At 36.0% G+C, this 13851-nt stretch overlaps 1 long non-coding RNA gene across 1 annotated transcript; it reads right to left on the bottom strand.

Annotated features, from left to right (window-relative positions):
- Positions 1 to 2560: 2560 nt before the first annotated feature.
- LOC128891669 (uncharacterized) lies at positions 2561 to 10818 on the bottom strand. Its single transcript, XR_008460885.1, has 2 exons — positions 8128 to 10818; positions 2561 to 8094 (listed from the first exon to the last, which is right to left on the bottom strand). It is a non-coding gene; the product is annotated as an uncharacterized LOC128891669 (long non-coding RNA).
- Between the last annotated feature and the right edge of the window lie 3033 nt (positions 10819 to 13851).

The following is a 13851-nucleotide window of genomic DNA, read 5'->3' as shown; positions in this document are numbered from 1 at the left end:
TTTTTCGTCGTTTCGCAGTGGCACTAAAGTAAAGCCTTGGTACATTTCCGCGAAAGTTGTTAAGCTTGTTTCGGGTTGACGGGAATGCGATAATCCTGGACGAGTAAACGCGTACTGCTTAAGTAGGAGTTGTAACATCGTTACCACGTCGAAGTTCGGATCCGTGTGAACGTACTTTATGCTTGCGTTATGTATGGGTTAGGTAAACGTTGTCAGAAAACGCGATTGTTCCTTGACCCTCGGACTACAGACTACAAACTATCCCTGTCCTAAGGAATACATTATTTATTAATTACTCACAGAATATGACGTAGGAGGGCTGAACGTCTCGGAATTTTTCATCGTCGATATTTCCAACTCAACCGAAACGACGTTTCTGGACATTTCCTTGTATCAAGTTCGACAACGACGCATCGACGGTGGATTGGCAGGGGCATTTCCCATAGGAAGGCGACCAGTTGTAAGAATCTGGCGGAAATTAAAGTTGTACGCGACAGCTGCGACTACTCTAACGGAACATGGGACCGTAATATCAAATCGTCGATAGATCTGAATGAAAGTTGACATCCACCTTCCTGTCTCCAATGCTGGCCTCTCTTCCTGTTTTGTCCTCGGGGATTTCTGAGATTCACTCGTTAAGGAAAACCAGTTTCGAGAGTACAGGGTGAGTCACTTAACACTTGCACCTAAGGTATCTCTGTTGGTTTTAATGATACGAATATACGTGTCAGGAAAGAAATGTTTGGTTACGAGGTGTTCATAGTATGTTAGAGGAACAATTGTCTGAAGGTCATATTTTTCGAGATTTCAATGTTTCGTCAATGCTTTTTTAAATGGAACGGCGTATTTTCAATATCGTAGTCTTGTAGCTGATGAAAAGACGAGCAATTTAAACATGTATAATATTTGTCGACCTTCGGATGACCTGCTTATACGCTGAAAAGCATGAAAATGTGACATCCTTACACGCTGGCACACCAATTAATAGTAATTTCACATTTTACGAATATCACCTGTTTATACGATATCCGCCCACTGAAAAAAATGAAAGAAACTCGAAGAAACGGTAAGCAAACTCCTCTAGCTCGTAGTAATCGTCGTATCGTTTATTTCATTGTAACTACATTAATTTCTCTTATACATAGCTTCATTTTACTCTCTTGCTCTTCTTCTGATAATTAGTACGTACAACGGTGTAACATTTATAATATCTGTATGTATAACCTAACAACGTTTAACGCGACACGTAGTGTTCACAGAATTCCTTCTTCGTTCACTCATTCCGCACGCAAACACACACACGCGCGCGCGCATACATACTTTTATATCCTCGATTTATCTTTTTGTATATATATATTCTTTTCGTTTCGTTAATACCTTTTTCAGTCACTATCTTTCGCTCTCAAAATGAATTTTTGTTTCACTCTCATTCGACTCTGTACCTGTTCTTTTCTAAAGCGAAAGCGCAACTTCTGTGTGCAGGTGTGATATATATACATTCATACATACATACATACATACATATAATATATATCGTCATATAATATATATATATATATAATATATAAAATTCAATGTGTATATATAATATGTCTGTGTGATACGTGTTATAGCATTATATATATTATATACATACATGCACAATTAGTGGTTTGTTCTTCCTTGCTGTTCTTGTTTAATTAACACGCTAAGACCATCGACTCTGAAAGCGACAAAGTAAAATTTCTATTTATTTTCTCGTCTCGATCACCCACCCTGCGATGACTAAGAAAGCAACTTTCAGCATGCGACTAAAGTATGGAATTCCTCTTACTCTTAAGATGAGCTTCGTTTATCGACCACTTCCTATCTTTATTCGTTTCGTGATTGAACGGAGAGCACGGAAATTGGAAACGCAAGAGAAACTACGAAAGTTTGAGTTTTTGGAGGCGTACGTAATTTACTGTAGTAAATATTTGCTTTCCCTTCTCATAAAAACTCTCTAGATAAATAATTCCAAATTAATATGAATGTTCTCTATTTATTAAAATATTTGCAACAGTAAGAATCTTAAAGTTAAAGTTATTCCTGAAAGTAAGAATTTTATAATCGATCTTGTTTCAGGGGATACTAGTCTTATGGATGAGATTATTTTTTAAGTAGAAATGTTAAAGTTGAAGTTACTTTTGATAATATGAATTTCGAAACTTATCTTGATTCAGGAGATACTAGAGTATTATAGTTAAGGTCATATTTGAAAGTATGAATGGTTCATAGCTGATTTTTTAAAAAGTAGCGATGTTGTAGATATTTCTGAAGTTAGAAACGTTAAAGCTAAGGTTATTTCTAGAGGTAAGAATATTAATATTTACTGTATTTCTAAAAGCAGAAATGTTACAGTTGAAGTTATTCCTATAAATAGGTGTGCGAAAATTGATTCCTCCAAAAGTAGAAATTTTATTAATGTACGTATTCGAGAAACCAGAAATGATATAAATGAAGTTATTTCTGTAATTAGGGACGTTACAAATAGAAATATTTCTAAAAGAAGAAATGTTAAAGTTGAAGTTATACGCAAGAGTAGGGATATCAAAGTTGAATTTATTCTCAAAAGTAGGAATTTTTACATTAAACTTATTAGATGACACAGTTGAGATTATTTTGTTACTTTAATAATTCTTATTTTTTCGAGCTAGACGCAAAAATTTTGTAAAGAAATTGAACATTTAAATTTGAATTGCCTGTATTTTATCAATTTCCTCTCAGTACTTTTTTCTATAGTACAGGCTATAACCATATTCGTAATGAATAAAATAAAAACCTTTATCATTGGTTCGACCAACCAGACTGACCTCGCGTTAATATTCCAGCCCCGTTTCATCTGACGTCACATTGAATATTGCACGTAACATCGTGCAGGCCAGGTGTAAATTTAACAGAGTTTCCTACAATACATACATGTATAAACAAACGTACCAAATTTCAAAAGGTTATGTCAAGTACTCTCCCTGCAAAATAATTATGAAAATTACTTGAAAAGTGGGTAACGGATTAACACGTTAATTGCCAGACTAATAGTATTGAACATTTCTACTGTAATTAAATTTTGTTTGCAGAATATTGTAAATTTCATAGTCAAACGTTTCTTGTGATATTTATTTCTGCAACTTCATCGAAATTCAAGTATTTCATCGAAATTGGTTTTCTTTGACGCTTAACTTTCAGAATTATTTTTTTAGCTCTTCAATGAAAAGCATTCACCTGTATATGGATTACGTATCGAAAGTGCTTAAGGATAGATATTATCAAAAAATATTTCATCACGTAATAAATCCATAAGTAATTAGCTTATTTTGTTTTATACTGCATTTTTAATAATGCCTCGTTCGTTTGGTGGAAATATATTTTACAGGATTAAATTTGTCATAAAATATATGTTTTCAGTGCATCGAATAAATATTTCTGCGTATACCATTTATAGTCAAATTAAAGGTGTACTATAAATGGTACACGCGGAACGTGTTAAAGAGTTGCGTTTATAAAGAAGAATGGCTAACGAGCTATCATTTCGTCCCAAACCGCAGAAATCTGAACGAAAATAACGAATGATCGCGAGAGCTAGTGTTCCATGGGAAAAGCGCGATTATACGCGGGAAAATAAAACAGCGTTGTCGGTGTTTGTTGCTCTGGAATCCGAGTGTTGGCCCACTTAGGCCGTTTGCCCCGTAGGAGCGATCAAAGAGCTGACTTTGAAGCGTGCTCGAGGGTAAGCCAGGTGTGCTTCGGTGCCTCTGTGCTCGCGTATTCATTCCCGTTCTTTTCACCGTTTCCATCTTCGTCCCAAAGTACACCCAGCCTCGCGGGCTCGTGGTTTTTTTTTTTCAAGGTGGAACGCGAGTGCCCCTCTCCTCAACCTACCGAAAAAAAAAAACTGAAAAAAACTACCCCTACCTGACGTGGAATAATTTAGCCGCCTCTTGCGCCTCGGTCTCTATTTTCAATCCATTCTGCGAAATACAGCGCGTCCATCGAACTATTCAAACGCTCTCGGATGGAATGTTTGACGCTTAAGAAAGACGTAACTTGTTTCGCTCGATCGAAAAATACGTCTATTCCTTCAATTACACGCGAGTATCGCGCTTTTCATGGCAACACTTAGGGGGATGTTTTGGTTTAAAGAGGTATTCTAATCTAGAACTTTTATCTCACAGTGTAGAACTTTAAAAATATATCTGTCAAAGGATATTTGTTGAATCGAATTTGAAAAAATATTGGCTTACAGGGGACGATGATACGAGACTTTGTTATATTTACTGTTTAATCACAGGATGCTTAATTTCGAAAATAAGAATTCTAAAGTTAAAAGTTCGTTGCAAAAATTGAATTTCAGAAAGAAGCTCTTTTAAGTTTTCAACTTTTATCTCTGAAACTAAACGTCGTATAAATGAACTGTACACATAAAAAAAAAAGTTTCGTTTGTTGTAGAAACGATTAAAATTCTTTAATTTATTTCTCCCTTCTCGAATGCCACGACGAATCGCTATCATACCTAATTACAGAGATAGCAATCCTTCATGCAATAGCGAGAAGCCACTGGTAAAGTATTCTCCAAGGAAACAAGCGAAACACACAGAACGGAACGGTACGCGAAGCGAGCGATATCTTCCAGCTGACGCTGATCGATAGTAAAGTACTGTTGGTTCTAGCGAATGCCATACGGAGAATACGGCAACCTTTATCCTCCATGCATCTGTTCTCAGCATTTTACGCATCCTCTTTTCCGACAGTTTACGAGAAACCGGGCCTGCTTTTCGCTTTTCTCTGTTTAAGCGGATCCAGTGTTTTCAGTAGTGCAGCACTACGCTCGGCGCGACCCTTTTTCCAACTAAGTACCACACTCGTATGCTTCCTTTTCGCTCTCTCTCCGTGTCTTTTTTTTTTTCTTTATCCACGTTCTCTTTTCCGTTCGGAGAAGCACCATCGTCCCTCTTGGCCTCTTTGCGATTGCCCGTTCGCATGGCTCCCACCACCGCCGGTTTCCCTTGTTCATTTTACTCCTCTCCTTTATTAGGTTGTTAACCAAGTTCTACGGATCACTGGTAAATAATGTCGGCATACAGCGTGGAAGAAAAGAAGGTGAACGTTATACTGCCGCGTCGTGAAATCGAAATGTTTGCAAATGTTAGGTGTAGAAATTAATTCTGTGCCTCTACATTCACCTATTCGTAACTCTAGTTCAAACAAATACATTTACTCGTCAGTTTGTATCTATTTTTACTCATAGGGATGGACGGAAGACTGGTAAAAAATATTTTCGACAAAAGTTGTACGGTTCCAAGGGGGACACAAGATGGCGTTATCAGTTTTATTGTGGATGGCGCTACTTTCGGGATTTTATCATGGCAGTCACTTTTTTAAATTGAAATCGATTTTTTTCTGCAAATAAAAGTTGCAGCCGACAATAAGACGAACGCAACCGTTTTCGATTTTTTCAATTTGGTTCATTTTTGACAAAGTTACAGAGTTTTAAAGTTTTCAAAACTTTTAATTACTTGCCTTCGCAGCAGAAAATTGCAAAAAGTATGCACTTTCGGTACCATGCCGACTTATAAAAATGTCGCGTTATTTTCGCAGAGGTATAAAAAATATGATAATAATAGTTTCTAATGGTTAATCAGAGTAAGAGAAGAAAAAGAAGGAATAGAATTATGATTAGACTGGAGATTATATGAGTTTATAACATAAACTAATATAATAAACACATGCTAAAACATTACCAAAAAGTACACATACTTATACAAAACGAAGTAACAATATTATTATATTAGTTATAGAATATATTCAACATACATTATGCATATTTTTATGGATAATTTCTATATTATTGTACGTCATAAGTGCATAAAATTTGCAGTCCAATTATGATTAATTTTCATTGCTGTTTTTCCACTCAAGCTTCTCTCACCAGTTTTTCACGAGTACTCGGTGTTTCTCATGCTCATCCTCGTTCTCTTTTATTTTATTCTATTTGTCTCTGATAATTGACTGCAATAGGAGAAGAGAAATAATAGCGATTTATTTTTATTACCAGTTATCAACACCGCCCTCTATTCCTCCTTCATTTTCTCTACGCTTTCATTTTATTCGATAGACGGATTCACCGCGATTATTTCTCTCATCTCTCCTGTTTCCTTTCATTACTTTCCTCCTGATTTTGATGTTTCATTAGAATAGGAGGAGAAAAATAATCGACATTAATATTAATCTTGGTTCCTCTGGCCCCTTACACGCACGATCTGTTTCTCCCATTTTTCTTTTGCAGGTGGTGCTACGATCCTCTATCCTGTGTTCACTCATTACTTTCAATCTGTGCTTTTACAGGTATTGTAAATAGAACGAGACAATTAATTGAAATTAATTTCTTTTACGATTGGCATATTTATATTTTATATTAATAATAGGATTGGAATTCAAGATACCAGAGTTGTCGGTAATAACTTTGGCAAATTTCGAATCATTTCATCAATTTTTAGTTAAGTTATAAAAATAAGTAACCAATCAAAAAAATTGTATGTATAATACGTTCCGTTTAAAATATTCGCAGGTTCGAGGCACGTGTTAATGGTAGAATTAAGAACTCAAATTTTGCACGAATATGTTTTTTATAGATTTCAAGAAAAACCATAATATAGATTCATTATAATGGGGAACAGGTTAAGGATTCAGGAAACAACGAGTGGGAACTATTTTTACTTAAACTACAGTTATAAATGATTGAATAGAAAAGCACGGAATTCCTTTCTACGCGTAATACGTTACTTCAACGCATAAATGTAGTAAAAGAGAAGTAAGCGTGCCAGTAAGTTTTTGATCAACAGTTTCTACATAAATTTCGAGTGAAAAGATAGGCATAGAGTGGCAGTTTGCCAATTGTCGGATCGGAAATTGATAAATTCTTAATTATTGGAGCGAGAAGAGCCGTGGAATAAATTTCACGAAATTGATTTCCACAGTCCAGGACAGGTCAATACGCAGGATACTCGAAACGCGTCGGTGCTGAACGAAATAACCACGAACGTTCACCGAAACGAAACTGCTCGCTCGCGCGTTCACGCACAATCCAGTTATTTAATTAGCGAAATGACCGCGTACGATTTTTTTCCTTTCTATTTTTCCCTTCATTTTCCAACCATTCCTCCAACAAACCTCGTCGGTTCTCTTGCGTCACCTTTCCGTCGCTTTTCATTCAATTCCCCCCATGTTTTCAGCTTATCGGTATCGTTAATTCATTTTTTCCCAATTAATTACCAATTGCACTCTCACGCTTTAAGCTCGTTAGTTTCATTATTAATTTAATTCCCTTTTACTCGTATTCTGCTTGCACTGTCAACGCTTTCTCGCTTTTTTCCCTTCGGTATCGATGTTTCATATTTTACCACGTTTGGCACCACCACGATGCTTAACACATTAAACGTTGAGCTTGATTTGCCTGACGTCCCGTTCACGTCGCACTTTACTGCCGAGTAAAAAACTATAGAAGCGAGTAGGAAAATTAGAAGGGTAGTTGAACGACGACTGTAAAAATTTAGGTTTTGAGCTTGGAGCCTTTTTATTTTTGAGCTTCAATCTCGTTCAATGATTCGACACTTATTGTTAGTCAACTGTATGGAGAAAATCACCCCACTTCTTCTTTAACTACACGTTGCCTTTCATTTTGTTTACTTTTTCTGTTTAGAAATTAGTCCATTCCTGAACTGTAGTTGTTCGTGTTAATACTACATATGTATTATTAGATGTTATTAAGTTTTCTAGGTTACGCGTTTGCATACCTTTCTGCATTTGTAAAACATAATTTTTCAATCAAATCTGTTAAATGAGTTCTAATTTAGACAGATTGTCTAATTTAAAAAAATAAGTAGCATTTTGTTTTATTTTTTTCTTTTTGGCAATTACACATTCCTGACCTAGAATTGTCCAAAATTTATCGTATACCTTTCTTCATTTGTAATACACAATTTTTACTCAAATCTATTAAATACGTTTTACTTTGGACAGCGTTTATATCAACTTCGACAACTTTATTTATTTATTACAGACACGAAACTTTTCCTGACTCTCTGCGCCTATATTCTTTTATCGAAATCTTACAATCGGCGCTCTAGCATAAATATATTAGGTTGGCAACTTAGTTCACGCCGTTTTTCCTTTTTTTCAATTTTAAGGTGCAATGAAAAAAAAAACGGCGGGAATTTGTTGCCAACCTAATAAAATGTATAGCCAGTCCACAAGGGCAAACGGAATGCCTGGAATCGTTTAACGTGTTAAACGTACTCGTTCTCACACCGAAATTCTTAGGCCTGTCGAGTTGAGAAGCGATTCTATAGCGAAAAATATATGTATATGTATCTATATAGTTTTATTTATATCAATTACTTTGTTCTGGGGTTCACGGTTCGCTAAAGTCTTAGAGCCATACTTCTAGTCGCCGCTCGAGTCGAAGAATTGATACTCGTTTAGAACTCAATCGATACTCAAACCTCTCATGATTGTTCATAATTTTCCAGTTCACTTTTGAACAGTCTGCGGATTTCTATGCAAAACAAAATAAAATTCTATTTTCATGCACATCCTCGTACACTTTTCCATATTTTTATTTATCATAAATACATAAACATCCGCAGGCTAGTAACGACAAAATTTGGCAAAGCAAGAAATCACATCAAAACGAAATTCTAGTAGGGAATAATTTAAAACTCATTTAAGCCTCCAAATAATAAATTTTGAAATAACTGCCAATTTAAATGGTCAAGTATTAATTTATTAAATAATTTATCTCCTCCAACAGTCTGCTTAAACTTCGTCGAAGCTGCAATTGAAACGTTTTCGACGGAGCAGTGATTCTTCGACTCGGTTAGGCACAAATAAATCGAAGATCGGAATTACTTACATCGTTGAGTCTTCGCATAATATTCGAAACGAAGAATCGATATCGCTGTAACATGAAAATACGTTTTTACTCATCTTGCAACTTCCAAAGAAAATATTTTCGTTGAAGTCCCGCGGAGAAGGGATTAAAAAATGTGGAGCGTTTGCTTGAAACTTTCAGCGAAACGAAACGCTTTCAGGTTGGTTTTGGCAATTTTTCAACTGTATTCTTTAGACGGTGATTTTCTAGGGACATGGTTCGGTTGCTACCAACATCCTGAATGCATCAACCGCGATAAATGATGCACTACGAATTGCATAGGCAGGAACAAACTATCCAAAGACAAAAATTGACCCACTTTGGCATCCAGATATCCAAAGATTTAACGCGTTCTCCTGTGATACATGAAAAATAGATTCAACCTTCTTTATTCTTGGTAGATGGACTAGAGAATATGAGAAACACGAGAAACGAGACGTGGAATTTGAGAAAATTAAAATTTCTCATGTTTGAGTCTGTGGTTACGCTGGAATCGAGTTAATTATTAGATTAACGCATAATCAAATGACGTGTCATGTCAATCCAAATTTCCATAAATTTCAAATTGTTTGTCGGATATGTTCTTTTCGCTATAAAAATAAATAATAAATTGTAAATTATGATAAATACCAAATAATGAATTTAACAAGATAGATTCTTTGGCTTTGGAAAATGTTTCTTACTTATGTTTAAATTATTTCATCCAACTGTCTCCTTCACTGAGCATTTGATGTTTTATAATAGTTGTAACTATGATAATATTATATTTCAATAATTTCTAGTTATGCTTACCAAAACTAAGAAAATTTGATTAGAAAATATATATATATATATAATTTTTATTTGCTTTTTGAATATAACTTATATTCTGTAATAAAACGTTTCTGTAATTAACAAGACATCAAAGAATCTATACTCCTTCGCTCCTTTGCTTTTTCGAAATCGATTTAATGCAACAAACAGTAACGGTGAAATATAAACAATTCATTGTAATATTTAGTCGTCTGGGCTCGTTTGGTAGCTGCTTCGAGAACCTTCAAGTAGGAAGCAACGTTATTCCAAGCAATTACGTTAATTGCATAATTAACGGAACCTAAATCAGGTGTGCAACGTGGTGATCAATAATTCGTCGAAAAAGGACGCGTTTTCCTCTCTGGACACGCTGCGCCGAGAAAATTGGGCCGAGCATGTTTCACGTCGAGGCACTAATCCTAACATTAAGTTTTCACGGCAAGACGCATGGGTAATTAGCTAATGATATGTGAAGGACGTGCTTAATCGTTAATGAGAGGGGTGCGTTGGACGCTGTTATAGCGTATACGGCCCTGCACTTACTCGCGTAATCTCTCGCGAAGAACGCCACGAATCGCTCGTCGTTAGGACATTGTACATTACGTTCCTGGAAAGTTCTCCAAACACTCTTTCGCGTGGCGTTTTGATCGATAGAAGAGAAAAAAAAACATATTATACAGAACGTCCCAGAATTAGTATAAGAACCGGAAATGGGGGATCGTTGACACGATTCTGAACAACAATTTCCTTTGCAAAAATATCGGATGGTGCTTCGTTTTTGAATTATTAACAAAAAACCACCGGCCAATCACAGTGCTCGAGTAGCGCGCGCTATCCCGAGCGTCCTGGCTCGAGCTTATCCTCGCGACTCAGCGCGCGCTACTCGAGCACTGTGATTGGTCGGTGGTTTTTCGTTAATAATTCAAAAACGAAGCACCATACGATATTTTTGCAAAGGATATTTGCATAGTTATTGAAACAGGTAAACTTCGAGCAACTTTGTCCGAATATTAATAATCCAGAAAAAATAGGTTATGCAAATTGAGTTGGGCATGCAAGAGAAGTTACACGAACTCCTTATTTCGATTGAATATTAAATTCAAAAACTTCTTTTACAGGTTATTCGGTTTGGTGCACAAAAATAAATATGGCTGCTGATTGATGTTAAGTGCGACTGAATTTTAAATTGTCACAATAAATTCACTTGTAATAGAGAATAAGAATTGCAGTTTACGTTTAATACATTTGGAGAGGGGTATGTTATTGATATATTGGATTGGTTAATAGTAAAATTGTATCGGTTCGGAAAAGGAAAATAATAGTAAAGAGTCAAGAGAATAAAATGAAATAAACAAATCATGATAAATTATAATTTTATTGTTTCCAGGTATCAATATGCCGATAACATTAACAAAGAGCTAACGTTGTAATTTATTTTTCATGTTGAAAATCATAATTTGTGTAAGAGCAAATATAATATTGTTGGCCCTTAAAACAAATACATATCATTTATTTTTTCTGAATGTGTCGCCGATTGGACCAATAAAAGATGGTCTTCTTTAGGTGTATAGCAATATGTTACGAAATTCCTAAAAAATAATGAAAAAATTAATGCAACAAATATTCCGAATTGCTGCCACACGAGTGGAGTGAACAGAGCTTTCCAGTAGACCCTTAGGTAGTACACGGCTTAGGTTTAGTTTGGAAGTGTTATGCTTGCACCCTAGACAGATTTTTTTTAGGTTTTTGGCACGAACGGAGCACCTACTATTTAGGAGTTCCTGTCGAGTGGGTCAACATAGCTTTAATGCAAGAAATAATGAGAGTAAATGCAAGAAATAATTCTAAGCAATAACGTTAATTGCACAATGAAAGGAACCTTACTCAGTTGTGTAACATGGTGCTCCTTAAAAATGAATTTTGTTTAGCCAAAAGTGGGACATAAAAGTGAGTGATTCTCGAACGGCAATGGTTCGAATCCTAAGAAGGAGCTTAGAGGATCGAGACGACGAGCGACGTCGCGGCATCGATCGCGAGTCGTTGAGCCTTCCGACGAAGCCTGCAAGGGACGCCAAGTCCCCAGACAACGTCACTTGGTAGAAAATATGTTCGCTTTTCTCGCTTTAATCAAAATACCGAATTCTTTCTCTGTTCTCTTCGTTTAGTGTGTGCACGCGCTGTGACACGGATGATCGAACACTCGATGCTTTAGCTACGAAAAGATCTATCGGATAGAATCGACTCTCGCTATATGATATATTTATATAGGTGATATGTACGAAATGGAAGATTCACGTTTCAGCGTTTCGTTCGGCCGCGAGACGAGATTAAACTGTTCCGCTTCTCTGTCGATAAGCTCGTTCAATTCCTTTTACTTGGTTCTGCTTCTCCTAACGCCGATAGTCTCCCCCAGATTTCGAGGATCGCGGAGAGCAGTCGACTTCTCGAGTCAAGTGCAGAGTTTCACGGCTCAGAAATCCTGGAAACTTTATTTTAGTATCTTTCCCTGTCCTGTTCAAAATTTCACAACTCGAAGTTTGCATCAAGTTCCGGAGGAACTTTGGCTGCTACGTTGTCTGTTAGGATTCATCGCGTGGGATCTATCGAGGGTCGTCTAGAACGTGGCGCGAGTTAGGCTGGGTTAGGTCGAGCCGAACCTTACACTCGACCGAGATTAGGCCAGACGTAGCTCTGATTAGGTCTCGTTTAGGCCCACGTAGCTCTGTGATAGATTTGGACGAGACTTGCAATTCTCGCGAACCAAGTTTCATCGAAATTCTTCTTAAGGGAGCAGCCTGGTAATTGAAGATTGAAGATTCATATTTTTTTTTTTTTAAAGTACATGATCTTGAGTATATATCCTCCCAATTCATTATAAAATTGTATCGAATACTACAGTGTGTTGGTCAATCGAAAGTTCCATAATTACTAAATTGTTTGTCAGATGTGCTCTTTTCGCTATAAAAATAAATAATAAATGATAAATCGAAATAATGAATTTAACAGCATAGATTCTTTGGATTTGGAAAACATTTTTTTTACATATTTTTTGGAAATATGTCGTCTTCAGTATGCATCCTGTCATTTCATTTCAATATTGTACCGGATATTATGGTTTGACGTACTAACTGAATTTTAGTTTAACTTTTAATAGAGAATTTACTTCTTTTAAATTATATCGCAGTAAAAAAAAATTACAATAATAATTTGAATATATGTATAAAGTGTTCTCAAAGTTTCGATAGATTATATACATTCCTTTCTTGGGAAAAAAGTTCATACGTATCATTAAAAAATTTAGCCCTGAACCTATTTCACCCCTTAAGTGTGAGTGAGTGAGCCTTGTGTGTCCACGTTCAGTTCTAAGTTTATTTAGCACTTCGTTCGTAAGCAATATGTAACCCTATCGAAAAAGCGCCAGACTGCCCTCTCAACTTGGAATGGTTTTCGTTTTTCCCAAATCTCCATCTCGTCTCGCGAGAAACGATCGCCGATCATTCTCACAGCGCTTCTGTTGTGACCCAGAAATCGCCAGACGGCCCTTTAACGATACATTTATGATTAATCTTAATCGTTACTGTGTCTAAATGTCACCGTGTACCTACGTCACGGAGCAAAATTACACGGGTGCCTTAATTGTCTTACTTCTACGTCAACCTGTTTGACGTCACACGTAATTAGATATACAGCTGTATGTATATTTATATTCATATGTATATAGATTCATGTGTACATATATATTTTTATATATATGTATATATATATATATATATGAATATGTGTATATATATATATATATATACATATATAATATGTATACGTATATTTACATCGCTTAATGGTACATCCCTTAAGTGTCTATTTTGTTTGTAATGTGGTTACGATTAATTCACGAGGTGCCATTTCTTTTTCACTTATGTTTTATTCTACCTCCCGTGACCTTTGGCAGCCGTGCAACGAAACTGAAAAATCTCTCTCGTCCCCTCGCCACAGCTCTGTTTAATCCCCGCCGCTGCGTTTTCACCGGTGCGCGAAAACTTTTCTGCTCTGTAAATGGCGCAAAAAAAAAAAGGAGTCAAACAAATGGAACGAAATTTTTTTTCACCGTCACGCTA

Source organism: Hylaeus anthracinus, unplaced genomic scaffold (assembly GCF_026225885.1).
Source record: "Hylaeus anthracinus isolate JK02 unplaced genomic scaffold, UHH_iyHylAnth1.0_haploid 12002, whole genome shotgun sequence".
NCBI lineage: Eukaryota > Metazoa > Arthropoda > Insecta > Hymenoptera > Colletidae > Hylaeus > Hylaeus anthracinus.
Note: the sequence above shows the minus strand (reverse complement) of the source record. Positions and strands in the feature narration are given on the sequence as shown.